General features: G+C 35.2%; 1 protein-coding gene across 1 annotated transcript in view; it reads left to right on the top strand.

The window, feature by feature from the left end:
* CNTNAP2 (contactin associated protein like 2) overlaps positions 1-26,198 on the top strand; it is a 2,649,987-nt gene that overhangs the window by 1,166,849 nt on the left and 1,456,940 nt on the right. The window lies entirely within an intron of this gene.

The following is a 26,198-nucleotide window of genomic DNA, read 5'->3' as shown; positions in this document are numbered from 1 at the left end:
AGATAGATAGATAGATAGATAGATAGATAGATAGATAGATAGATAGATAGATAGATAGAGGGTACAGGCTGAGTTGAAGATGAATGGGTGATATCTGGATACTAAAATTAAGGGGTAAGGGAGGATTATACTGGTAGAAGGAAAAAGGGACAGGTAGAATGATGTAAATTATCTCACATGTAACATACAAGAAAAGACTTTTACAGTGGAGGGGAAGTGGGGGAAGGAGAGAAGGAATGAGTGAATCTTATTCTCATCATATTTGGCTTAAGGAGGGTATACCATACACACTCAATTGGGTATGGAAATCTATCTTACCCTACAGGAAAATAAGGGGGGAAGGGGACAAGAGAACAGGGGGTTGATAGAGGGGAGGGCAGATTGGAGGAGGGGATAATCAAAAGCAAACAATGGGACAGGGTCAAAAGAGAGAATAGAATAAATGGGGGGGTGGAAGAGGATAAAGGGAAATATAATTAGTTTTCTACAACCTGACTGCTATGGAAGTATTTTTCATGACTACACATGTATAACCTGTATTGAGTTGCTTGCCTTCTCAATGAGGGTGAGTAGGGAGGGAGGAAGGGAGAAAATTTGGAACGCAATATTTTTAAAAACAAATGTTAAAATTGTTTTCACATGTAACTGGGAAATAAGATATACCGGCAATGGGGTAGAGAAATCTATCCTGCCTTATAGGAAAATAGAAGGGGAAGGAGATTAGAGAAAGGGTGGGGGGACATAGAAGGGAGGGCAGATTAAGGGAAGGGATATTCAGAATGCAAATTGTCTTAGGGTGGGGGGCAGGATGAGATGGGGAGAAAATTTGGAACTCAAAATCATGTGGAAGTGAATGTTGGAAACTAAAAATAAATTAATTAATTAAGAAAAAAAAAGAAATGTTGAGCAGGTGGACTTCAGAAAAACCTGGAAAGACCTGTATGGACTGATGTTGAGTAAAGTGAGCAGAAGCAGGAGAACATTGAATATAGTAGCAGTCATGTTGTGCAATGATTAATGCTGATAGACTTAGCCCTTCTCAGCAATGCAAGGATCTAAGACATCTCAAAAAGTATCATGATGGAAAATGCTATCCACATCTAAAGAAAGAACTATGAGAGTTTGAATGCAGATCAAAGCATACTATTTGCTATTTTTTCTTACTATTTTTTTTCTTCTATTGTGCTTTGTTTCCTCTTTCTGGTGGTTCCTCCTATTGGTTCTAATTCTTACTTACAACATGACTAATGTGAAAATTTGTTTAATAGGAATTTATATATATAACATATATCAGATTGTGTGCCATTTTAGGGAGGGCAGTAGGAGGGAGGGGAAGAAAAATTTAAATCTCAAAAGCTTGTGGAAATGATTGTTGATAAATCAAAATAAATTAATAAAAAAAGATAGCAGCAAGCCCCACCTAAGCAAACCAGTGGGAGATCCTGAGCCCTAGTATAGTGGAGCAGGCAAAAGAGAAAGAAGAGAGAGAGAGATGTTTATAGATATATATTTCTCCAAAACGAACTAAAAAGCAGAAATGTGTTTTTTTTAAAGTAAATCTCAGTGTGATATACTACAGAAGCTTCAAAAATAAATTCATTAATTTCCAAAGAGGATAGTATAAGTTTCCATAAACCTCAAGTAATCTGAAAATATATGGAGTGAATTATTCTTAATGATATTCAGAAACCTTTTGCTAAAAATGGTCTTTAGCCTTTGTTTTGTTTCAATGTTTGTTCAGATAACACATTTATCACAGATATAAATGACAAATCTGACTCTAGAATAACATGTAATCCAAATATATTTGAACTGAGACTTATTTTCCCCTCTCTTCACTGAAGCAATCTTTAAAATTCTTGCAATCTTCCATAGTTCCCAGGAAAGGTGCTTCACACATTGATTAAGCATCAGTATTATGGTAGAGAGCAAGAATAGTTATATATAAACATAGCCCCTATATTATAGGAGTAACATCAAAATCAATAAGTAAATTTTTAACAGAAATAAATCAGACCTAGGAAATGTGATAGACTTAAATCAAGGGCAGAAGAATGACCTATTCTAAAACAATTATTCATTCATTTAGTAAGTCCTATTTGACTAATATGTGCATGATACTATATTAGGTGCTAAACAATGAAAATGACATATTTATCATTGACCCTGTTTTGCTTCCTCACACTCAAGTTCTGCAGAATTCCTGTGGAATCCATAAAAAAGATAAGTGAGATAGAACTTGGGAAAAGTATGGGATTATCAGACAAAAAGTTCCTTCATTTTATTTTTCAGGAAACACTCAGTGATTCCCATTTATACCCATTGAGGCCTTTTGATACCCTAAATTATCAGTTGCTGTATTCCCTGATGCCTGAATAGAGAAAAGGAATATTCCTAGGACCCGCCTGGCCATGCAGCAGAGAACTGAGCCCAATGAGCCAGAAATTACTGGTGCCTAAGTTATCTTTTGATGACGTTAACCTTTGGAAAGCCATCAGCAACTAATTAGTTTGTTTTTTGTTTCTAATGAGTCTAAAATAGTTTCCAGAGGTGTTTTAATTATTTAGAATGAGTAGTTTGGATAATTCCCTTTATTTATGGGAGGAAATGCACTAGAGTAACATAGTAGAGAAAGGTGTTGGTGGGTTGTTGTCTTTTTCATTACAAAGAATTCCCATGTTGTTGTGATCATGGATCCACCAAGAAAAAAGCCTTAATTTGGAATACACCTAATGTTCTCCCTAACTTCATATATACTTAACTTATGAGTCAGAGAGTAAAGAAATTACACTTCAGTTCCTAAAAGATTCCATTTCTGGGTTTCTCGTTTTCTCTAATCTGGTGTCTAACCCATCACAGGAAGCATTTGTAGTATGCTGGAAAGAGCATTGATTGTAGAGGCAAAATGTTCAGATTCAAGCCCTGCCTCTGATGCTTAGTACTTGTATGAACTTGGATAAAACAGTGAACTTCCGGGGATCTCAGTTTCCTCACTTGCAAAATAAGGAGAGTGGATTAGATTGTCCCTTCTAGCTTTACATATGTTTTACTATGATTATCAGCCTCTCCCTTCCACTAATGTGGAACTAATGTGGGATTCAGATGATAGTCATAATTTACTAGGAACCTACTTAAAACTTTTTCCAGTTTGGCAAGGCCTACTGTAGGATATGTTAGATCAACATTACCCACAGACACTTCTCTGACACTCAGAACTTCAGTAGAGAAGGAAGATAACAATCTGGTCAATAGTTAATTGACATAACTGAAGAGAAGAATAAGAAAGAAACGATAAAAGAGAGTAACTGAAAAGATGCTAATGGAAATTCATTTTAAAATAGTAAATCTAGACCCAGAAGATAATGCTTTTTCTTTTCTTTCAAGGCCATCTCATTCAAGGAATCTTAAGTTGGGGTCTACGTACTCTGACCAGTTTATCTGTGGACTTGGATGAGAACAATAACAAAAAAAAATCAATCTTTATTTTCACTAACTTCTAAGTAAAGTTTACAATTTCCATCATTTATTTTATTTTTTTCCCTTTAGAAAAGAGCTCCAAAAGCTTCACCAGACTATCAAAGGAGCTCTCTCTCTCTCTCTCTCTCTCACACACACACACACACACACACACATACACAATAATCAAGAACCCCTGATCAAATCATACCTCCTTATTTCTCAGAAACTGTTCTGTAGGAAGATAATATATGTTTCTCAAAGTAACACAGGTAGTTAGTAAGTGTCTGAGTCTGGACTTTTACCCATATCTTTTGACTGCAGAGCAGATCTTTGCATTGCATCAAACTGCCTCTGTAAAGTTTGTTAAGCTGATCTCCTAATGGTGAATTTCCCTCAATCATTTTAAATATGGTACTTATATGAAACAATGTATAAAGTAGAATTAAAACTTTTTGGGGAAAATTGCTACCTTAATGTTGACTTTTTTTAGCCAATCATGCTACTTTTTCATATGGTAGTCTTTAATAATGTGATATTGAGTGGAAACTAATGAGAGATTATTAAAATTCCAGTGTCAATGGAATTAATGTATCAGAATTCTCCTAATGGAAAAGATACACAAAACTGTTCCATGTTGTGTAAAAGAAATAATTACCCAGCAAAGTCCCTGCTGTACCATTAAAAAAAAAAAAACCTTCTGTCTTCTAACAAGAGGCCATGTGGTATTTGCTAAAAGGGTAGCAACTCAACTGCTAAATGATGTGGAAGAAATACTAAGCCTGACCAATACAGTTCCGTTTACATTTGACATTTTCACTGTGATCTCAGGCAGCAGTATTCACAAAAGATGAGCATTGCTTGGTTTCTCTTGAATGCACATGTCCAATTTCTCTGCTTCCTTCTCAACACTCTGTATAGTCTTTCCCTCCCATTAAAATAGCCAATTGATTAGAGAGAAGTATATAAAATGTCAATAACTTTCATTTTAAAATTAGGAAAAAACTCAGGAGGAAAGTAAAAAAAATGAAGAAGAGGAAAAAAAACTGAGGGGACTGTAAAAAGAAAATCCATCATTTCCTTGTTCTCTATTTATCTCTTTTTAGAGGATTCATGTACCATTCTTCAAAAATATAAAGGGCTCTGAATTTCTCTGCTCACAGCTAAAAAGAGATGAAGTAACTGTTATCTTCCTCAATCCTATTTTTTCAATGAAATATAACAGTACTAATATAATTTTGAATATATGTAAAATAGTGAAAACATGTACTCTTTATAAGAGAAGAGGGTTTTAATTTAATTGTAAGCAGTTAAAAATGTACCATGTGGTAAATTTTATGTACATCAGATTAATATTTTGCCTTTTGTAGATTTTCTTTTATCATTGTTACATATTAAGGAAAAGCTGCATTCAGTGGTGAGATATAAGTTGTGAAGTGTGACACATTGTGTGAAAAAATATTAATAAACAAAAAATAAAAGATTGAGAAATTTTGCTTGGCTACAGTGAAAAGTGTACATAGGGGACTGTAGGAATAGTTTAACATTCTGCAGTAGATAGGAAAGATTGGACTATAATCCAAGTGTGAGCTATTTTGTTAAATAAAATTAATAGCTTCCATGAACTCCTATTAATCTAATTGCCCCATCACTCATTTGTCATTCAGCACTTGTTCATTAACCACTTGTAGGCATTTAGAGTTCAAAGACCCCTTGATCCAATCCTAGACCCTCTTTTTAATAACTGAATGACTTTGAACAAGATACTTCATTTCTCAGTTTCTATACATGTAAAACAAGAGGTTTGGATTAGAAGATCTCCCTTCTGACTCTAGAACAATATGATTCAATATTAAATTTTTGTATAATTAATTGAAAAGGCAAATTTATCAAAATTTTAAATCACTTTTATTTCACTACAAAATTTCCTATTTCTGGATTCTATTGGGTCCAGGTAATGAGAAGCAAATATTTTATATAGGAAAAGAGCAACAAGTTAATTTCCAATTCTAATAGCCATCAGTTGACATCTGCAACTAGAACCTGGTATACAAATGCTATAATGCAACAAAGGTCACATTAGCCTGTTATTTCAGCAAAGGGGAAAAAAAAAGTATTCTCAGTGATCCATAACAATCCTTTCAGTTGCACTAAAAATGTGTGTCAAATGTAACTTTTGGTATACCTTTTCCAATTCTAAGGTCATTTCATTCAATTCTGTTACAAGTTTGGCAAAAGGATTAAAGAACTAAAAAAAAAAAATCTGTACCTAGCTTGCCATAATTGGGGCAAGAACAATGGCAGAGGGTTTCCTCTCATTGTTAGTGGTAACCTGAAACCATCCTAAAAACTACATTATGTTCTTATAAAACTGAATAAAACATGACTGATGAAAAGATTTTTACCTTTTGAATTTTACTAATAAAAAACTCTAACATGTGGAACTTTTAAATTAGATTTCAAATTACAGTGCAGACTCCCAGTTTATAAGAATTTGATGATATTTTGGCCCAAATTGAACATTAGTAAACTAGAAAACTTTTGCTTTTCTACAAACTGAAATTATTTTTACTCACAAGGGGCTAGGAATTTGAGCTCTACAATTTTAGGAATTTTGTGGATATGTGAAGAAAAACTAAGGCACAGAGAGGGGAAGCTCAAGTATATGACATAGTCCATATAATATTAACTCTAGAGTTGGAAGTGACTGTAAAGGTCATGTAACCCACTCCCCTCAATTAACAGATGAGGGCACTGAGACCCAAAAATTTTAAAGGATTTGCCCAAGCTCAAATAATTAATAAATATAGGCCAACTTGCATTTAACTCCCATTATTCCAAGTGCAGCTCTATTTCTATGACCTTTATAGAAATGTGACACATTTCTACAAATTTCATATAATTTTTTTTTCATTTCAAGAGACAAGATTTACATGAAATGGATACAAGAAAAATTTGAAACATGTTTAAATGTATGCTCTCATAATTCAAGAATCGACATTCTTTTTGGAACTTCCTCCAAAGACTGTTACAGTTAACAATTCCAACAAGGATTGGGAAGTAGCATTCACAAGTTTCTATGATAAAGTCAACACATTGAAACTAACCTTTTGGTTCTAAATCTCTTGGAAAAGAAATAGTTTCATCCCTGAATGACAGACACATAAAGAAAGCTGGATAGGCCCTGCCAAACCATGTATTCTGCTGGCATAGTTCTTGAGAACCATACTCTCAATGAGCACCCAAGGAGCACTTTAGTTGAGTATTTATTGTATGGCATAATAAATTAGGGCTATTTCCTTTCAAGGTATTTCAGCAGGAAGGAAGGAAGTCATAGTACCTATAGAAGTCCCAAACATTGGACTCCTACCTGACCCAGTCAGCTATAGAATAAAATAAAGCATCTTTGGTATCATCAGTTCTTGGTAAATGTCATTTTACTGGTCATAATTTTGATGCATAAGATTAAAGAATTTGTCCCAAAAGTTGGGAGCTCATACTTGAGTTAATCCACAAAATGGTAGGACTACTAGAGTTCTTGGAGAGTCAATCATGATCAAGGATGTTTTGTTTCATATAAAAATACAAATTAAAAGTACAATAAAAAATTATTAATTTTAAGACTACCACCCTTTCAGTGCATTCCATTAATAATGAACATTTTCAGATTTTTGAATAACATGAATATTATGGAAGACTCTGTGATACAAGAAGTAGAGTATGAAATTTGTCTTCAGAAAGCAGCACGTTAGAGTGGACAGAGCTCTAAAGTTGGAGTTATAAAATCTGATTCTAATCCTGACTAAAATACTTAATAACTCTTTAGTCATGAGTAAGTCACTTAACCTTTCAAATCTTTGTCTACGAAGATTATAAAACAGCCTTATGAAGAAATACTTTGTAAACATATAGGCATATGTTTTAAATTGTTTAGAAATTAAAGTAAGATTTATTTAATTAAATTTAGCATAGTTTCCCTATACTCTTTTAGGTACCTGATGGAATTCTGGGAAGGAAAGGCTTGTACAGTAAAGCACTTCTTTAAACACTAGGCAGCACTGAATGAGTGTGTGGTAGGTTGGGATAAGAAGAGTATATCTGGAAAAATCTGGAATATGAAAACAAAAGTCATCATTAAAACTTAAAATTAAAACTACTATGAAGCAAGTATGAAAACACATGTTGTTTTTTTTAATGGGGTCAAATAATGCATTTTTGTCTTCAGTGTTTTTTTGGTTCTCCTTTAACAAGCCATTGACTTGTTGTTCATGATTTTCTTGCATCACTCTCATTTCTCTTCCCAGGTTTTCTTCTACTTCTCTTACTTGCTTCTCAAAATCCTTTTTGAGTTCTTTCATGTCCTGGGGCCAATTCATATTTTTCTTGAAGGCTTTGGATGTAGGAGCTTTGACCTTATTGTCCTCTTCTGGTTGTATGTTGTGATCTTCTTTGTCACCAAAGAAAGATTCTATGGTCTGACTTTTTTTTTCATAATTTGCTCATGATTCCAGCCAATTACTTGAGTTTTAAACTCTTTGTTAAGGTAGGGGTCTGCTTCCAGTGTGGAGAATATATTGTCCCATACTTTGGGGGTTTTGTGCAGCTGTTTTCAGAGATTCTTCTAAGTGCCTGTAAGTTTTCAGTTCTTCCAAGGTGGTTTGATCAAGGGCAAGGTGCTTACTCCTTTCCTGGCCTTTCCACTGGTCTATGAGTGGCCACAAGCACTCTTTTCTGCCTTGGAACTGTGAGGAGGATTCCCTGTCAACTGCCACCACAAGTTCCACAATGCTAGCACTCTTCCTCACCCCAATACCACCACCCAGAACTGTGACCCATATCCAGGCACAGGCAAAGCAAGAAATTCCTGCCTCAGCACCAGCAAAAAGATCCCTGCAATCCTCCTAAGTCTGTGCATTAAGAGTTCCAGAAGCAGTCACTGCCCAGGGGCTGCACCAGGACTGGGGCTGAGACTGAACTTCTCACTCACTGCAGTCACAGACTTTTCCTACTGACTTTCTAAGTTGTCTTTGGAGTTTGTGGGTTGAGAAGTCTGGAAACCACCACAGCTGCCCATGATTCAGTCCTCTGAAGCCTGCTCCTGGTTAGCTAAGGCCTGTTCTTTGCTTGTCTGCCCACGCTGAACTGTGTTCCTCTCCCAGTCAACCACAATAGATCTTTCAAATCAACCATCCAAGTTGTCTTGGGCTGGAAATTTGTTTCACTGTTTTTTTTTTTTTTGTTTTGTTTTGTTTTTTGTGGGTTCTGCTGCTTTAGAATTTGTTTAGAGACATTTTTTACAGCTATTTGGAGGGGTTTGGGGGAGAGCTCAAGCCCAAACAATGCATTTTTAAAAGGCTAAGTGTTTCTCTAAGCATTGTTCATACACCTAAAATGAGATTTTTTTGGAAAGAAAAAAGTAGTCACATATTAAAAACACTTAAGTAAATTTACATAGTAAAATATAACTGCTCTTTTTTAAAAAACATTTCTTTCTATTCAAAGGAGTGTTTTATTCATTTCTTCATTAATATTCTAATTTTCTTTACCACTTACATTCATGTTCTCTTCTTCCTCCTCTTTCCACAGTATGCCATCTTCATTATTATCAATTGCATTGGAAAAGGCAGCATTAGTTGAAGTTATAGGTAATAAATTGAAGAGATTATGTTTTCCCCACTAAGAAGGTCTCATTTGAAATTCAGCCTTCTCTCTCTATGATTTTAAAAGATAACAGACTATAATCAGATATTCTGTCTGTTCCTCTTTTCTCATCACCACTACCCAGGCACAGGCTCTTTATTACTCTGTCCCTACTATTGCACTAATCCTTTAATAGGTCTCCCACACTCTCTTTTCAATTAACTTCAAACCATGCTCCATACAGCTGCCAGTGTTAACTTCCTTTTTTATAGATATGGTTATGTCTCTCCTCTGCTCAAAATCCTTTAATGGCTTCTTATTGCCAGCTGAGTAGGTTTCATATTCTTTTGCCTGACCATGAAGATCTTCCATAATCTGATGCCGTTCTCTTTTCCTATTGATATCTGATACTCTCTCTTTCAGCCAAACTGGACTAGCTTCCTTGAATACTTTCATATCTCAGTCAGCTAGTTGACACCTAATAAATGCATATAGATTGATTCCACACAAGCATGGCCAAAACTCACTGATACTTTGGCAAATACCCAAGTTGGAGGTAAAGCAAATATAAACTAAAAAACCTTGAGTTGATATATACAGTATCCTTAAGCCTTGATTTCTTTAGAAAGGTGACTGATACATCATTGTAGTCATTTATGGGATCTACCATTCTCCCTGTTCACTTACCCATATCTTTCTAGTCCTATATAGACTTCTCTCCTTATTTGTAATTTTCATATACCTAGAAAACCATCTGGTTCTTCTTCCTATTCTTTAATGCCTATCTTCAATGTCATTTGTTTCCACATAGGTTTCTCTCATCTAGCTTCATGTAGTAATTTCCACTTCAGTCTTAGGATCATAGATACAGAGCTGGACGCCATAGAGGTCATCTTGTCTAACCTTCCCTCATTTTACAGATAAGAAAAGTGAGACCCAAAAATCTTCACTAATTTTCTCAAGATCAGATGTACTCAGTGGTCATATATTGTTTTCTCTTATAGTAATCTTAAAATGAGCTATTCACCTTTACTTGACTATAGGATCCTCAAGGACAGGACCTGAATCTAACTAAACTTTGTGTCTTGCCCTGTGGCTAGCTCTCCACACGTGAGGTGCTTAACAAAAGTTGTTGAATTATATTCACCAATATAATTCAACAACATTTAATTGTTGAATACAATCTATATTTGGGTAAAAGGTGATCCTATATTGAGACTAAAATGATATTTTATACTACTGTTAAACTCTGGACTTTGTATCTCCATGTGAAAAAAAATACATTCATTGTTACAAAATGTTACCTAGTTGTTTTTTTTGTTAATTCTGTAGTTTTAAATTTTCATATATGATTCCCCAGTATTGTTGTCTTTTTCCCTCAATTGAATGTCACATATTTTACAAAGGACAAAGTTTGTCTCTAGTATATCAACAATGATGTAATAAATTCTAGTCATATGCTTATTCTAATACTCAAATATGATAAGCTCCTATGGAAAAGTCAGTGTAACACATATGAAGTGAACTAAAATGTGTTGTGACTAAATAGTTTTAAGCGACTTAGCTATAATTCATGCAAACAAATGTTGACCCTTTCAAATCTGTCCTGTTTGGAGGCTGTATATTTAATCACCCAGTGCTGCAATTGCTCAAACATTTTGGGAAGTGCATTCTGAGCTCATGTCAAAGAAAAGTCAAGGAATATGGAACATCAAGGTTGTCTTGTAGGGTAGGAAGAAAGATCTAGCTCTTACTTACAAATGTGTAAGGAAATATGTCTCAAAAGAAGATCTGTGACTTGGAGAATAGTCCAAAGGACAAAAAATTGTCTGAAAAGCAAGTATTATGAGTCCAAATCAAAGCCAGCATCCATGATGGCAGGTATAATCAGAAGTCAAAAAAAAATGGAAACAAAGAACTGAGCCAGCAATCAAGTCTTAGAGCCTGGAGTATAGCACATAGTAAAATTTAACATCAGGCAGAAAGTGACGATCCAAGTAAGCAGGTGAATTTCAGATGATGAAAAGGGTATACTATGTCCCTTTACTTATATTATTGTAAACTCATCTTTACATGAGTGAGATAATGTATGTAACATTCTATACAAACCCTAAAACATTATATAATATTAGTTATTATTACATACAATATTAAGATCATGATTTTGTAGGAGCTGAGAGGCAGCTAGATGACTCAGTGGATAGAGCACTTGGCCTGGAGTCAGGAAGACATGAATGCAAATCTGGCTTCAGACATTTACTGTATTTGACCACACAATCTTCACAGATTTTAGGACAATTTTTTTTTGCAAAAAAGTGGAGTACAACCATTATATGAAGCTTTTAGAATTTGCACCAGTATCACTTAAAGTAATTTATTACTAAACTATCTTTGGTGCAAGATTAGTATGCACAGAATACTCATGAATATATATTAAATTTGATACTGACAATGCACGTGTGCTGAGAATTCTAGGCTCAGCTGATCACAATGCTGGAGAGATAAATGTGTATCCATATGCCACTGGTGAATATATTGCTGCTCTGTTTACCTTTTAAGTGGTGTGACAAACAAAATTATACCATGCGATGATTACATGATAAAAGGTTATAAACTAATTTTTGGACCAAAAAAAAAAGCCAGGGTGCAATGATTATGTGGTAGTAAAGATTATGTGATAAAATAGGATACTAGGTAAGTGACCCTGATCAATTCATTTAACCTGTTTGCCTTAATCCCCCTGGAGAAGGAAATGGTAAACCTCTCCAGTATTCTTGTTGAGAAAACTCATAGAGATTATGGTCCACAGATCAGGAAGAATCTCAGAATACTAAATGATAAAACAGCAATAACAAAGAGACAATGAGCCTGATAAAAGAAAACATGGTGAGGTGAAGGGAGGAAGGAACTGAAAGTGGCAACTGTCTTAAATTATTGGAAAGGATGACATGTGGAGGAGGAATTTGAATTGTTTTGTTTGGCCCCAGAGGGCAGGAAAAGAATCAGTGGGTGAAGTTTGCAAGAAAGCAGATTTAGCCTTAATGTAAGGGGAAAAAATAAAATAAAATAAAAAAATAAAGCACATTTTTACCACTAGTGCTACCCGAAGTGTAATTGTCTGCCTCAGGAGGTAATGAGTTCTTAATCAATTATGCCAAACAAAATTATTTTTCAGGTACTGGTTGGATTTGTAATTTGATGACATATTCAAGAATGGGAATAGGGAGTTAAAAAGAACCTAGGGAAAAAAAAGAACCTAGGGACCTGTTTCCTATATTTTTGAACATTTTTAATTATGTTAAATTATTGTAGTTAGAGGATAGAGTTGAATTTTTGAAATAGCCAAAAGTCCTTCTGAGATTTCAGCTAATGTTAATAAATGTCAATGATCAAGCTGGTATGAGCATAAAATCTGAATTATTTTTTCATATGGCTTGAACCCTGAAATCAGGGTTTAGAACTAGGGTCCAGAAAGTTTTGCAATATTTTGATAATTATTTTCCAGCATTATTGCATTTAAAAACATTGAGTCAAGAATAGGTCCATAGTCTTCACTAGATGACCAAAGAGATCTATGACATGCAAAAAAAAAAGTGAAGAACCCTTTCTTTAAACACATAGCTGAATTTCATGAAACCTATGTTGTCCATTGTTTAGCACATCATGCACAAAGAGACTTTATAAGTGCTTTTAGTAATCATTTTTGACAGCTTTGCCCTAGACATTCACATGTTCCTGAATTTACATAGCTTTGGGAATGTAAGAGATTGACCTTATTGTATATGCATTTTTAAAAAAAAATGTTCTTCACACATCACAGTTTAAGAAAAAAAATAGGATCATAGATTAAAAAGGTAAAGTTGACCTTGGATATAATGCAGTTCAAACCCCTCATTTTACAGATTAGAAAACTAAATACCAAGGGCAGGGAAGAATAGAGGAAGAGAAAAAGAAAAGGGAAAGGAAGACAGAGAAAAGATGATAGATAAAGAGGAGAGGCAAGAGGAAAGAAGAATCCTAGTCTTGTAGCAGGGAATTTATGACCCTAAATCTGTTGACATGGAATTTAGACTATTATTTTGATATTTTATCATTTTATATTAGAGCATAACAATTTAATATTTACATCCCATTTGGTACATTTCATATCATTGTACATATCCTGTTTGCAGAACCAGATACAGGGTCCAAAAATGTGCAGTGGCAGTTCCCCAAAGCAATGTGTTTCTAAGTGAATCACTCTGTGTGCCCTGTTTTGTTGTTTCTGAAGAATCGCATCTGCTCCTCCATTTGTCATTTGCTTAATGTTCTTGGATGCTATACTTGGTTGCCCTTACACTCAGTCATCATTCTTTGGGTTTAAATAGGCATATAACAGTGTTCTCATTTCCCACTTACCAAGTATTTGGATTGTGTAGCCACATAAAAATGTTTGATCTTTTTCCCTTTTTGCATATGGCGCTGTCACCAACCAATTTGCTGCTTTTCTTCCTCTTTCACCTCCATCAAGCTGCTCCTTCATTTTCTTTTTTTAATGTCATTAAGCAGTTGAGATTTATAGAACAAGAAAACCCTTAGACCTTCTCACGTGCAAGACTCTACTTTTTATCCACTCAAATGGAATATGTGTTGATATTTTTAAAACCTCAGCAGAAATAGAGAATATGACATTGTTTTCATACTGTTTCCATTTCACTCATTAAAAAAAAATTGAATAGTACTCACAAGTAGGAAGAAATTGGAAAAAAATTGGAAGAAATATAACGATACAAGTTAAATTGAGGAAGAAAAATCAGAAAACTGCAGATTAAAAGCTGAGAACAATCTTCTATGTGATGTAGTCCAATCCCCTTGAATTTTTCAGATGAGGAAAATGAGGCCAAGAGAGGCTAATTGATTTGTTTAAGGTCACATAGGTAGTAAGTGACAGAAAAGGCATTTGAAAATAAGACTCTGCCTCCCATAAAGCCTGGCCACATGGTTGGAATAATTACTTTTAAATTAAGTGCCTTTTCATCTGTATTTGTGAAACCATAAAATGACCCAAAAATAGTCATTAAAAGCAAAATTAGCATATGTTCCTAAGAAAATAGAGAATCAGACATTCACAATGAGATTTTGACCTCTTTACTTTCTAGAGTGGGAATGTGTAGTTTTATGAGAAAAAGATAGAATTTTACAAAATGCTTGTGCTAGTAGTTTGAATAGCACTATTAGTTCTGTGAAGTCTATGAATCCATTCTCAGAATAAAGCTTTTAATAATTGAAGAAAATATAAAATTTTGTTTAGATATTAGAAAAAAATAAAGATTATTTTTCCCTCCCATACAAGTTTTCAGAACCCTTGAAATCTAACTATCTATGGACCTCAGGTTAAGTATCCCTGGTTGACATAATATATACAGATTATCCCAAAATTTTTAGTAGAGTTTCAAGTTTTAAAAGCTTAAAACACACACACAGGCACATGTATACCACACATATGAGGTATGTATTCCTTCATCTTCTTTTCAGAAGAGGAGTGTGGTGTGGGGTCTGTGATTTTGTTTTATCAGTGTAGGGTATTTCTAGTGTGTTAACTCCCTTTAGCAATGCAAATCATCAACTCATCTGCACTTTACGATCATTTAAAAAATTCTTGAAGTATTGAATGATTGTGTGAATGGTCCATGGTTACATAGTTACAATGTGTCAAAGGGAGAATTTCAACCTAGGTCTGTCTGACTTTAATATAGGTCATTATGCCACAATAACGCTCTAAGGTATTTTACAATATACAAAAGACTTTTCAAATTACCCTAAAAGGTGGGTATTATGAATAATGTTGTTGTTGTTGTTCAGTCATGTCTGACTCTTCATGACTTCTTTTTGGGTCTTCTTGGTAAAGATATTGAAGTGGTTGGCATTTCCGTCTCCAGTTCAATTTGCAGATGAGGAAACTGAGGCAAACTGGATTAAGAGACTTACCCAGGGCAACATAGCTAGTATGAGGCCAAATTTGAACTCAAGTCTTCCGGACTCCAAGTCTGGCACTCTATCCACCACACCACCTAACTGCCTAGTAGTAAGTAATATTGTCCCCTATATACAGCTAAGGAAACTGATGTTTCTTGCAATAGTCTCTTGATGTTTGTTGTATTAGCATTATAGTTTCTTATTAATTATAACACTGATTACAACAGTTATTACAAGTTCCATTGTATCCTCAAGTCCAGATGCATGCCTTCCCACTCTCAGATTATGACATCCTTGGATAAATCATCCAACTAAAAGGTGAAATGTAGCTACATGCATGAAAAAATTCTGTCATAACATGGCAAATCTTTTGTACATATATTTGTGAGATTAGTGTTTACAAAACAGGACTTTGTAAGAGTTGAAAATAGACTAAAGACTTCTTTTGTGAACTACCTACTTTCTCTTCTTAAACTCTCTGTGTGTTCATTCATCCTCTATTTCTTTCCTCTAGTCTCAAAGTAAGAATGGGCCACACACCTTGGTAATGCTTACCCTCTATTTTCTTTATCACATTTCATCATTTCTCCTTGATATTGTTCCTTAATCTTTCCCTCTCTCTTATGATGTATTTTCTTCCTTCTCCTATTTGAAATTTTTCTGATGCCTTTTATTTCAAGCAGATTCATTGCTGAATATATTCCTCCTCATTCTCCTATCCAGTGAGTCTACCCTTGGACCAATGATGAAAAGGAAGAAAAAAAAATCACCCAAACCAGTTGATACATTAGCCACACATTTGGCCACATATGTAACATTCCAGGACCATATTCCCCCACTTATCCATGTAGCTAAGTGGCTCTAAAGCTTAGAGTCTGGTTTTATATTTCAAGCTTAAAAGAACCCTAGAAGCCATCTATTATGCTACCCTCATTTTACATATTAGTAAACTGAAACCAAGAGAAATGAAATGACTTGCCCGCAGTCCTGGAAGTAGTAAGGGACAGAGACAAGATTCTAAGACAACTTCTCTATTTATCATGTAGGGACAGCTGTCAACTCTGTGACCCCAAACAACCTATCATAATCCCATGACAGCCTCAGATCAAAGTTTTTAATAAATAAATAAAACTCTTACAAAATCAGTCGAAAAACTTTTAGATTTGCTAAACTCAGAAAACTAATGTAGCTTAGACCTGGGTTCTCTTGCTCATATCATTAATTTAGCTATACCTCAATTTCCCCATTTGTCAACTAAAGATCTCAATTTCACTAATAAAGATGAACAGAAAACTTGGCCCATAACTTTACAAGGACTAATATACAACAACTTTAATCAATTTTCTATTACTATGCATCCTACTAGTGATTGTTTCACATAGCATACTTTATCACCAGGAATTCAAATCCTTTCTTACCTTTCCTCTTAATACTAAGAAAATGACTGAGATATTTTTATATATCCTTTAAAATAGTTATTGTTGCAACAAGTACATTTCCCAGGAAATTTCCTATTACTTTTGATACTATTCTAAGCTCTGTCTTGATAATTTTTTAGTAGTAAAATGTTTATTATAATGGAGAAAATCAGAAGTCTGTTCAAAGAGTGTTAAAGGCTAAAGAAACATCATTAATCACCTTTCTTTTCTTCATAGGCATATTGTGAGTTCTTTGTTACTTCTCCCAGTTGATGAGCCCATTCTATTAGTAGTATGAGGATGATGTCTTTGAACCATATGCAATAAATTAGCTTGCTGATGTCTTCTGTTTTAATAGAATTTACTATAGACAAGTCTTCCATAACTAAAACCCCTAATACAGCAGTGTTGAGGGCAGTCTTACTGTTTTTACTTTAAAATATCTAATTCTAGTCAAGCTGTAGTTCCTCTGAATAAGCTATCCCCAAACAATTGCAAGAAATGAATGTATTACACATTGAGTTCATTTTTGATGAAAATAAATCAATATCCATCTTTTCATAGATACTCAGGACATTTGGTGGATTAATTGTTTTATGTAAAAAAGATTTTCTAACTAATTAATAAGTTTATTAAACTAGACTGCTTTCAGTTGACTATTAGGGGTGGGGAAGGTTTAGCTTATCTTTAAATATAAAATCTCTTAAATCTTAAGTGTACCTCAGCAGTTGCCACTAGAGTCAGATTTTTAATTGTTGGGGCAGGGGTTGATCACTTTTCTGTTGGTTTATGAAGGAAACAGATGCAGATGCAATTTGCTGCAGCACACACTTTTTGTATCTGGTATATTTTTCAGGGAAAACAGAAGGTGAACTTGCTGTATAATAAATATCTTTCCTTAGATTAACACAATTTAAAAGATTGTTCTTTTATCCTTTGCATTAAATTTGAGCTAGAGTGGTGACATATCACATTGCATAGTAAAACTGAAGCCCCCATACACTCAGAAATCTAGCCTAAATAGGAATCCAAGTATGAGCCCCATTAGCTCCTAAATTCTGGCCAAGATGGAAGGGACCCAAGTGGGAACCGCCATATTTATTGAATGTTTGCCTAGATGGGAGGTAGTACAAAAAAGGACTCTACTTCTCCTGGATCTTAGCCTAGAGGAGAGGGACTGTTTCAGCTGTATATCTAGGATCCTGTGAATTTGTATATACATGTTTTATCTACCCTCTTTCTTCTTCTTGACCCTCTATGTTTAAGCATATAAGTATAGACACATAAGTTTATAGGAAAGATAGCTGAAAGGGACCTTAGAAGTCATCTAAGTCAACACCCTCATTTTATAGAGTAGGTAAGTATCAAAGCCAGCATTTGAATTTGTGTTTTTTGTTTGTTTTATTTTTTCCATGAATGGAACACACAAACACTCACACACACTCACACACACTCAAATCTTTCCTCTTTTTGATCTCCTTTACTGCTTAAACATTCTTGTCACCCTCTTAGAGGAAGTATGCAAACACTCTATCTTTTGCTATTCCATATTTGTCCTATCCAGCAACACTCATGAGCTGCAGAGTTCTTGGGCTGAATGTGTCAACACACACAGCCTATGCACAATGAAAGGCTAAAGAAACATCATTAATCACCTTTCTTTTCTTCATAGGCATGTTGTGAATTTAAAGAAAAGTATTTTGCATGTAACACTCAGTTGACATGAGCAATGTATGCTATATAATTCTGTAAATTGGCACATACATTATCACATCAATGTAGAGGGCATAACTTACACTCCATCATAGATTTCACCTCCACTGCAGACTAGAGTCAAGGGAATCACATTCCTAAGGAAAAGAAAGCATCACCATTACCAGTTACCTGACAAATCAATGACCTCTGGCTCCCTGTGAAAGAGCAAAGCAATGTACTTAATCAAAAATTCAGTTACTCATTAATTAAAGTAGAACAAATTCAATATTTTTTTTATTCAGCAGATTAACCAAAAACTACAACGTTTGCGATTTGTATTCATTCTGTAAACTGCCTATGCATTAAACATTTCCATCTGGAGTCTGGATGATTGTTTCTCTCCCTTTCTTATGCTTGATAAGCTATAGCTGATTAGATAGGGAATTCTGAAACTGCTGAAAGCACAAGCTTTTAAGATGTAGCACCTTGGTGGGCACTGCTTCTTAACTGATCTTTGGCAGCAGCAGAATCCCATTTTGGCAGCAATTCAAGCTACAGTTACAAGTCCCTTGGACATAGTGGTACAAGGCAGAGAGCCTCTATCCACTGGGAACTCTGCTTCTCTCATGTTAATTTGGCTGAAAGCCAAAATAAACAATCTTTTTTTTTATGGCAATGATACAGACAAGGATAAATCTAAGGCACAACTAAGTCCTGCTGTTCCCTCTGTCATTTGAGGGAATTATTCTCCTTCCTTCTACCCCTGTTCACCCATGGCACTTCCTTCTTGTCACCCAAGTGACGAAGTAGACCAAAAACTGGCTTGTTGTTGATCATCCTTCATTTTTGAAGAGGACCAATGACATAATGATGTTGGGGTGAGGGTATACGTGTGTGTCTCTGGCTGATCAGACTAGTGTGAGTTTGGAAGGCTCTACCCAGGTCAGGCACAAGTAGTGCATTAAAACATTTGGGATGGAAATATCTCTGAACTGGACAACTCACATTTCCTTTGTGTTACTGTAATTCCGCTTTGCTCATGGAGTACTGCACCATCTTTGGTGAGGGCATGCCATACTGGACAGTCCTGGGCCAGTGTCTCCAATGTCTCACTCCAGTTTAAGTTCCCCTGCAACACCCCTTTAAAGACTGTGAGCTTCTCTACTCATCTATCACCCACTATCATCCTAGCAACTTCTCTTACTTCACCACCTTTACCTGTATTTTATAAATCATTGGACATTTAGGAGAAAATTACCCTTACTTCCATCTTCTCATTTTATTCCCCTTCAACCCAAATGACTCGTGTCCCACTCCAATCCTGCCTACCCTTTTCACTGTGCCCTCTAGAAAATTCTATTTGATTGTGAACAAACTCTACTTCATCCTGAACCTATTTCTCTCATACTCCTTGAATATTTTAGCACTCACTTAGACCTGGTTTCCCTCTAATGACACTGCATCCTTTACTTTCTACTCCAGCAGTAAACACACCTTTTCTCCCACCTCCTACAACACTGGAGAAAAAGTCAGAATACACTTTTCTGTCCACTGTCACTTCCACACTCTTAATTTATAACTGTTACTTGCTTGATTTCCTCCTTTGATGGCCACTCCATCAAAAATTTCCACTATGCACAACTTTTGCTATCTGTAATATATCAATATTTCAGGTCATTTTTCTTTTCTCAACAAGTTTAGGACCTGAATCACCATCTTCCTCTCTTTCCCATCTTTTGTCCTTACAGTAGGGTACTTTAATGTCCGTACAGAAGTTCCTTCAAACTAATTAGTCTCTTAACCCCCTAGTCTCTTTAAAATTCATAATCTATTCCTTCAGCATACCTCAGTCACTCAATAGAAATGGTCACACATAATATCTCACTAATACCCATAAATATTCTACTGCCCTAATTAAAAATCCTCACATCCTCTTTTCTGACCATAGCTTACTCTTCTGTCATGATAAAAATCTATAATAAAGAGAAACTGAAGCACAAAGTTCCAAGCATGATCAATTTATTAGCAAGGCTAGCAATTGCTAGTAAAAATACATCCAAGACTCCCCATTAGTCAAGGACCCATTTGACAGTCAGAGCAGCTCTTTTATGTAATTGATTACATGAGATAGAAGAAGTGGTCCAGTGATGCAAAGTAAACTAGGACTGTGATTGGTCACACAGAGATGAAGGGTGGGCTTTGCTTGGTTTGACTCCGGGGATTTCCATAGCCCATGACAACAGGGAAAAACACTGAATTTACTTCTGGAAAGTCTCTTGGAATACATAAATCTAATGAAGAGATTGACTCATCTTCCTTTCCCTCCTCCTCCCTTACCTGTTGAGTAAAAACTCACAGATTTTGAGTCTTTGTGGTCAGACTGTAGTCTGTGGGAATAGGAAAGTTAAACTTTTATAAACTGTACCATTGAGGCCTATCCAATCAAGTCTAAGTTTGATCCATAAGTATTGATTAGATACAATTCTCAATCAGTAATTAGTAAATAATAAAAAGTAAAGTGGGGTATCACTTTTCAATTTAAAATATCTCCCTATGCTTCACATGTTCTTCATCCTCATAGAAACCTCTAGCTCTTCCACACCTTAGTAATTTCTTAGGTAGACCCTTCTCTGTCTGCACTTTCATCCTTCAACTAAATGAAGAAGAAACTTAGTTGCACTTTTACACTGTCCTATCATCCGCTCACTGCTCTTCTTTTGCCAAACAACAGTGTTGAGAGGCTGAGCCAAAATGGCAGAGTAAAGACAGGGACTTGCTTGAGATCTCCCTCAAACCTCTCCAAATACCTGCAAAAAATGACTCTAAACAAATTCTAGAGCAGCAGAACCCACAAAAAGAGTGAAACAATTTTCAACCCAAGACAACCTGTATGATCAACAAGAAAGGTCTGTTGCACTGGGCTGGGAGAGGAGCACAGTCCAGCGCAAGCGCTTCAGCACAGACTGGGCCCCAGGAAACATGGAGCAGACTTCAGAGTATTGAATAGCAGGCAACTATGGCAGTTTCTAGACTTCTAAACCACAAATGCCAAAGATAACTTAGAAGGTCAATAGGAAAGGTCTGTCAGAGCTGGGTGAGAGAGGAGCACAATACAGCCCCTGCCCCCGCACATCCTGGGGTGGTGGCAGCAGTGGTAGTGGCTACTTCTGGAGTTCTCAGCCCACATAAGGTAAGGGCTGATCAGAATTGATCAGAAGGAGATTACAGGGGGTCACTTTACTGGCACTGAGGCAGGATTCCGTGGCTTTGCCCATACTTGTATCGGCGTCACAGTCCTAGGTGTCTGCCCAAGGGCAAGGAGGAGCACTGGCATAGCAGAATTTGTGGCAGCAGAGGAGAAGGAACCCTCCTTACAGTTCCAGGGCAGAAAAGAGCACTTGTGGTCACTCATAGACCAGAGCACAAGCCAGGAGAGGAGTAAACACCTCTCCTTAGATCATACCACCTTGGAAGAACTGAAAACTTACAGGTCGCTAGAAATATCTCTCAAAACACCTGCACAAAACCCCAAAGCTTGGGACAATATGCCCTTCATACTGGAAGCGGAGCCCTACCTTAACTAAGAATTAAAAAGTCATATAATTTGCTGGGAAAAATGAACAAACAGTGGTAAAAAAAAACTCAGAATATAGAAACGTATTTTGGTAACAAGGAAGATAAAAATATACACTCAGGAGAAAACAAAGTCAAAGCTCCTACATCCAAAGCCTTCAAGGAAAATATAAACTGTTCTCAGGCCATAGAAGAGCTCAAAAAGGATCTTGAAAATCAAGTATGAGAAGTAGAGGAAAAAAATGGGAAAATAAATGAGAGTGATGCAAGAAAATCATGAAAACAAGTCAACAGCTTGCTAAAGGAAACCCTCAAAAATACTGGAGAAAATAACACCTTAGAAAATAGACTAGACCAAATGGCAAAAGAGTTTTGAAAAGCCAATGAGGAGAAGAATGCCATAAAAAGCAGAATTGGCCAAATAGAAAAGAAGGTTCAAAAGTCACTGAAGAAAACAATTCCTTAAAAATTAGAATGGAGCAAATGGAAGCTAATGACTCTATGAGAAATCAAGAAGTTATGAAATAAAACATACATATATGAATGAAAAAATAGAAGGCAATGTGAATATCTCATTGGAAAACAACTGACCTGGAAAATAGATCCAGGAGAGGTTATTGAAAAATTATTGGACTACCTGAAAATCTTGATAAAAAAAAAGAATCAAAAAAAACTACTTGAAATAATAAACAACTTTAACAATGTTGCAGGCTAAAAAATAAACTCACATAAATCATCAGCACGTATATATGTTACCAACAAAGTCCAACAGCAAGAGATAGAAAGAGAAATTTCATTTAAAATTACTGTAGACATTATAAAATATTTAGGAGTCTTCCTCCTGAAACAAACCCAGGAACTATATGAATACAATTACAAAACACTTTCCATACAAATAAATTCAGATCTAAATAATTGGGAAAACATCAGTTGCTTATGGGTAGGCCAAGCTAATAATATAGTAAAAATGACTATTCTGTCTAAACTGATTTACTTATTCAATACCATACTAATCAAACTACCAAAACATTATTTTACAGAGTTAGAAAAAAATAATAACAAGATTCATTTGGAATAACAAAAGGTCCACATTATCAACAGAACTGATGAAAAGATATGCAGGGGAAGGTGGCATAGCTATTCCAGATCTTAAATTGTATTATAAAGCAGCAATCATCAAAAGTACTTGGTACTGGCTAGGAAATAGCGTGCTGTATCAGTGGAATAGGTTAGGTATGTAAGACACAGTAGTCAATGACCATAGTAATCTACTATTTGATAAACCCAAAGTCCACAGCTTCTGGGATAAGAACTCACTATTTGACAAAAACTGCTGGGAAAACTGGAAAAGAATCTGGCAGAAACTAGGCATAGATCTAAATCTCATACCATATACCAAAATAAAGTCAAAATGGGTTCATGATTTAGATATAAAGACTGATACTGTAAGCAAACTGGGAGTTTTCCTCTCACATCAATGAGAAGGGAAGAATTTATGACCAAAGAAGAGATAGAGAACATTATGAAATGCAAAATGGATAACTTTGATAAGATTAAATTGAAAAGTTTTTGCATCCAAGATTAGAAGGGAAGTAGAAAATTGGGAAAGAATTTTTATAACCAATGTCTCTGATAAGGGCCTCATTTCTCAAATATATACAGAACTGAATCAAATTCATGAGAATACAAGTCATTCCCCAACTGATAAATGGTCAAAGGATATGAATACACAGTTCTCAGATGAAGAAATTAAAGTCATCTACAGTCATATGAAAAAGTGCTCTAAATCACTGTTGATTAGAGAAATGCAAATCAAAACAACTCTGATGTACCACATCACACCTATCAGATTGGCCAACATGACAAAACAGGAAAATGATAAATGTTGGAGAAGATGTGGGAAAATTGGAACACTAATGCATTGTTGGCGGAGTTGTGAAATGATCCAACCATTTTGGAGAAGAATTTGTAACTAAGCCCAAAGGACTATAAAAATGTGCATACCTTTGACCCAGCAATAGCACTTCCAGGGTTGTATCCCAAAGAGATCAGAAAAATGGGGAAAATGACCCACATGTACAAAAATATTTATAGCAGCTCTTTTTGTGGTGGTAAAGAATTGGAAATAGACCCAACAATTGGGGAATGGAGGAACAAGTTGTGGTATATGAATGTAATGGAATACTCTTGTGCTGTAAGAAATGATGAGCAGACAGACTTCAGAAAAACCTGGAAAGGCTTGTATAGATTGATGCTGAGTGAAGTGAGCAGAACCAGGAAAATGTTGTACACAGTAGCAGCCATGTTTTGCGATGACTAACCTTGATAAACTTAACCCATCTCAGCAATGCAAGGATCTAAGACATTTCCAAAGGTCTCATGATGGAAAATGCTATCCACATCCAAAGAAAGAGCCATGGAGTTTGAATGCAGATTGAAGCATACTATTTGCTCTTTTTTTTTCTCTTGTTTTGTTTTGTTTCCTCTTTCTTGTGGTTCCTCCTATTGGTTCTAATTCTTCCTTACAACATCACTAATGTGAAAATATGTTTAATAGGAATGTAAATGTATAGCCTATATCAGATTGAGCACCATCTTGGGGAGTGAGGTGGTGAAGGAGGGGGAAAAATTAAAATCCAAAAGCTTATGGAAGTATTGTTGATAAATTAAAATAAATTAATAAAAAATAAAATAAACTGATCTTCCAAGATATCAGTGTTGTATTACTCATCAGATCCCATGGTCTTTTCTCTGTCCTAATGCCTTTCAACCTCTCTGCTGTATTTGACAGTGCTGACCACTCTTTTTTCAATTCTCTTCCCTCTAGGGTTTAATGATAATGTTCACTCCATCAAATGACTTTCCAAATACTGCTAATTCCACCTTCACAAACTTCCTTGGATCTGACCCATTCTTTCCACTGACATAGCTACCACCTTAGTTCAGGTCCTCCTTCATTCACTATCACTGAAATTATTATAGTAACTTTGAATATGTCTCCCTACCTCAAGTCATTCTCCACTCCAGTCCATCCTAAACATTATTACTAAAGTTGCTTTCCTTAAACATATATTTGACCAAATGCCTCTAATTCATTTAACTCTGATGGCTTCTTATTCTTTCTTGGATAAAATGCACACTTCTCTGTTTTGTTTTTAAAGCCCTATAACTTAACCTCAAACTTTATCCCATCTCATTAGATGTTACCCATCCTTTCTCATTTTGTGATCAAAATGACCTTTTCTTTTTCTTGAACTTGAAACTACGTCCTTGGTCTCCATGCCATTGTACTGACTGACCCACATTCCTGGAATGCAGTCTCTCCTTCATACCAATTATAATAATAATTAACATATAGGTTTTTAAAGTTTGTTCAATTCTTCATACATACACAATCACATATATGATATGTGTATACAAATATATATATTTATGCATATGCATATACATACATATATATTTATTCACACATACACAGGTATATACCTGTGTGTATACATGGGTATGTAGTTTTAATTGATGTTCATAATGCCTCTGTAAGGAAGGTGCTATTATTATAATGTTAATTTTACGGGTAAGAAAATTAGGGAGGTTAAGGTGGTACCCATGGTAATATCTTTAATAAGCTGTGTTACCAGGATTTGAACCAAAATCATCTGATTCCAAGTCTCATGTTCTTTCCATTACCATTATTTATTCTCTGCTGGAATAGATAATTTGACTTTTCTACTTGCCTCATTGAAAAACAGAAACTAACAAATTTCTCCAGGATGCTTAATACTTAATAACTGTTCTACCCTCCGTATACTGAGATACTTTCCTTCCATCAAGCACTGTTTTTTTTTATTGGAGTTAGAACTGAATACCTAACTATATATAATATATGATTACTCAAAAAAGGTATACACAAAAACAGTATATGATGTCAAATGAAGAAAAGAGAATTACAAAATTAGATGTGTGGGGTGGGGAGAATTAGAAAAATAATTTTTGATGAAGTGATGTTTGAATTAGATTATAAAAGATTTATAGAAATTCAAAATACAGAGAGATAACCAATGTAGAACATAATTAAATTACTTTGCAACATACGTAAACAAGCACTACAGACATAACACCTGTGTCCACTACTTCTTTAGAAATAATCTAGAAGCATTCATGTTGCTGAATGAATGAACAGATGAATGAATGAAGGAAGGAATAATATTTATGATGTCAGACAATTTTATGTGATAGGGATAGAAACAAAAATGAGACAGTTTCTGTCAGCCAGTCTAATAATAAGCATTTATTAAGCACTTACTGGGTGCCAGACATTACTAAGGTCTAGGGATACAGAGAAAGGTAAAAACATGGACCCTGTTGTAATAAGAGAGACAGTATGCAAATAATTTGGTGCATTCAAGATATAGATATAGATAGATAGATAGATAGATAGATAGATAGATAGATAGATAGATA

This window comes from Vombatus ursinus, unplaced genomic scaffold, assembly GCF_900497805.2.
Source record: "Vombatus ursinus unplaced genomic scaffold, bare-nosed wombat genome assembly UNPS02011649.1, whole genome shotgun sequence".
NCBI lineage: Eukaryota > Metazoa > Chordata > Mammalia > Diprotodontia > Vombatidae > Vombatus > Vombatus ursinus.
The sequence above is the reverse complement of the archived record's forward strand: the minus strand, read 5'-3'. Positions and strand labels throughout refer to the sequence as shown.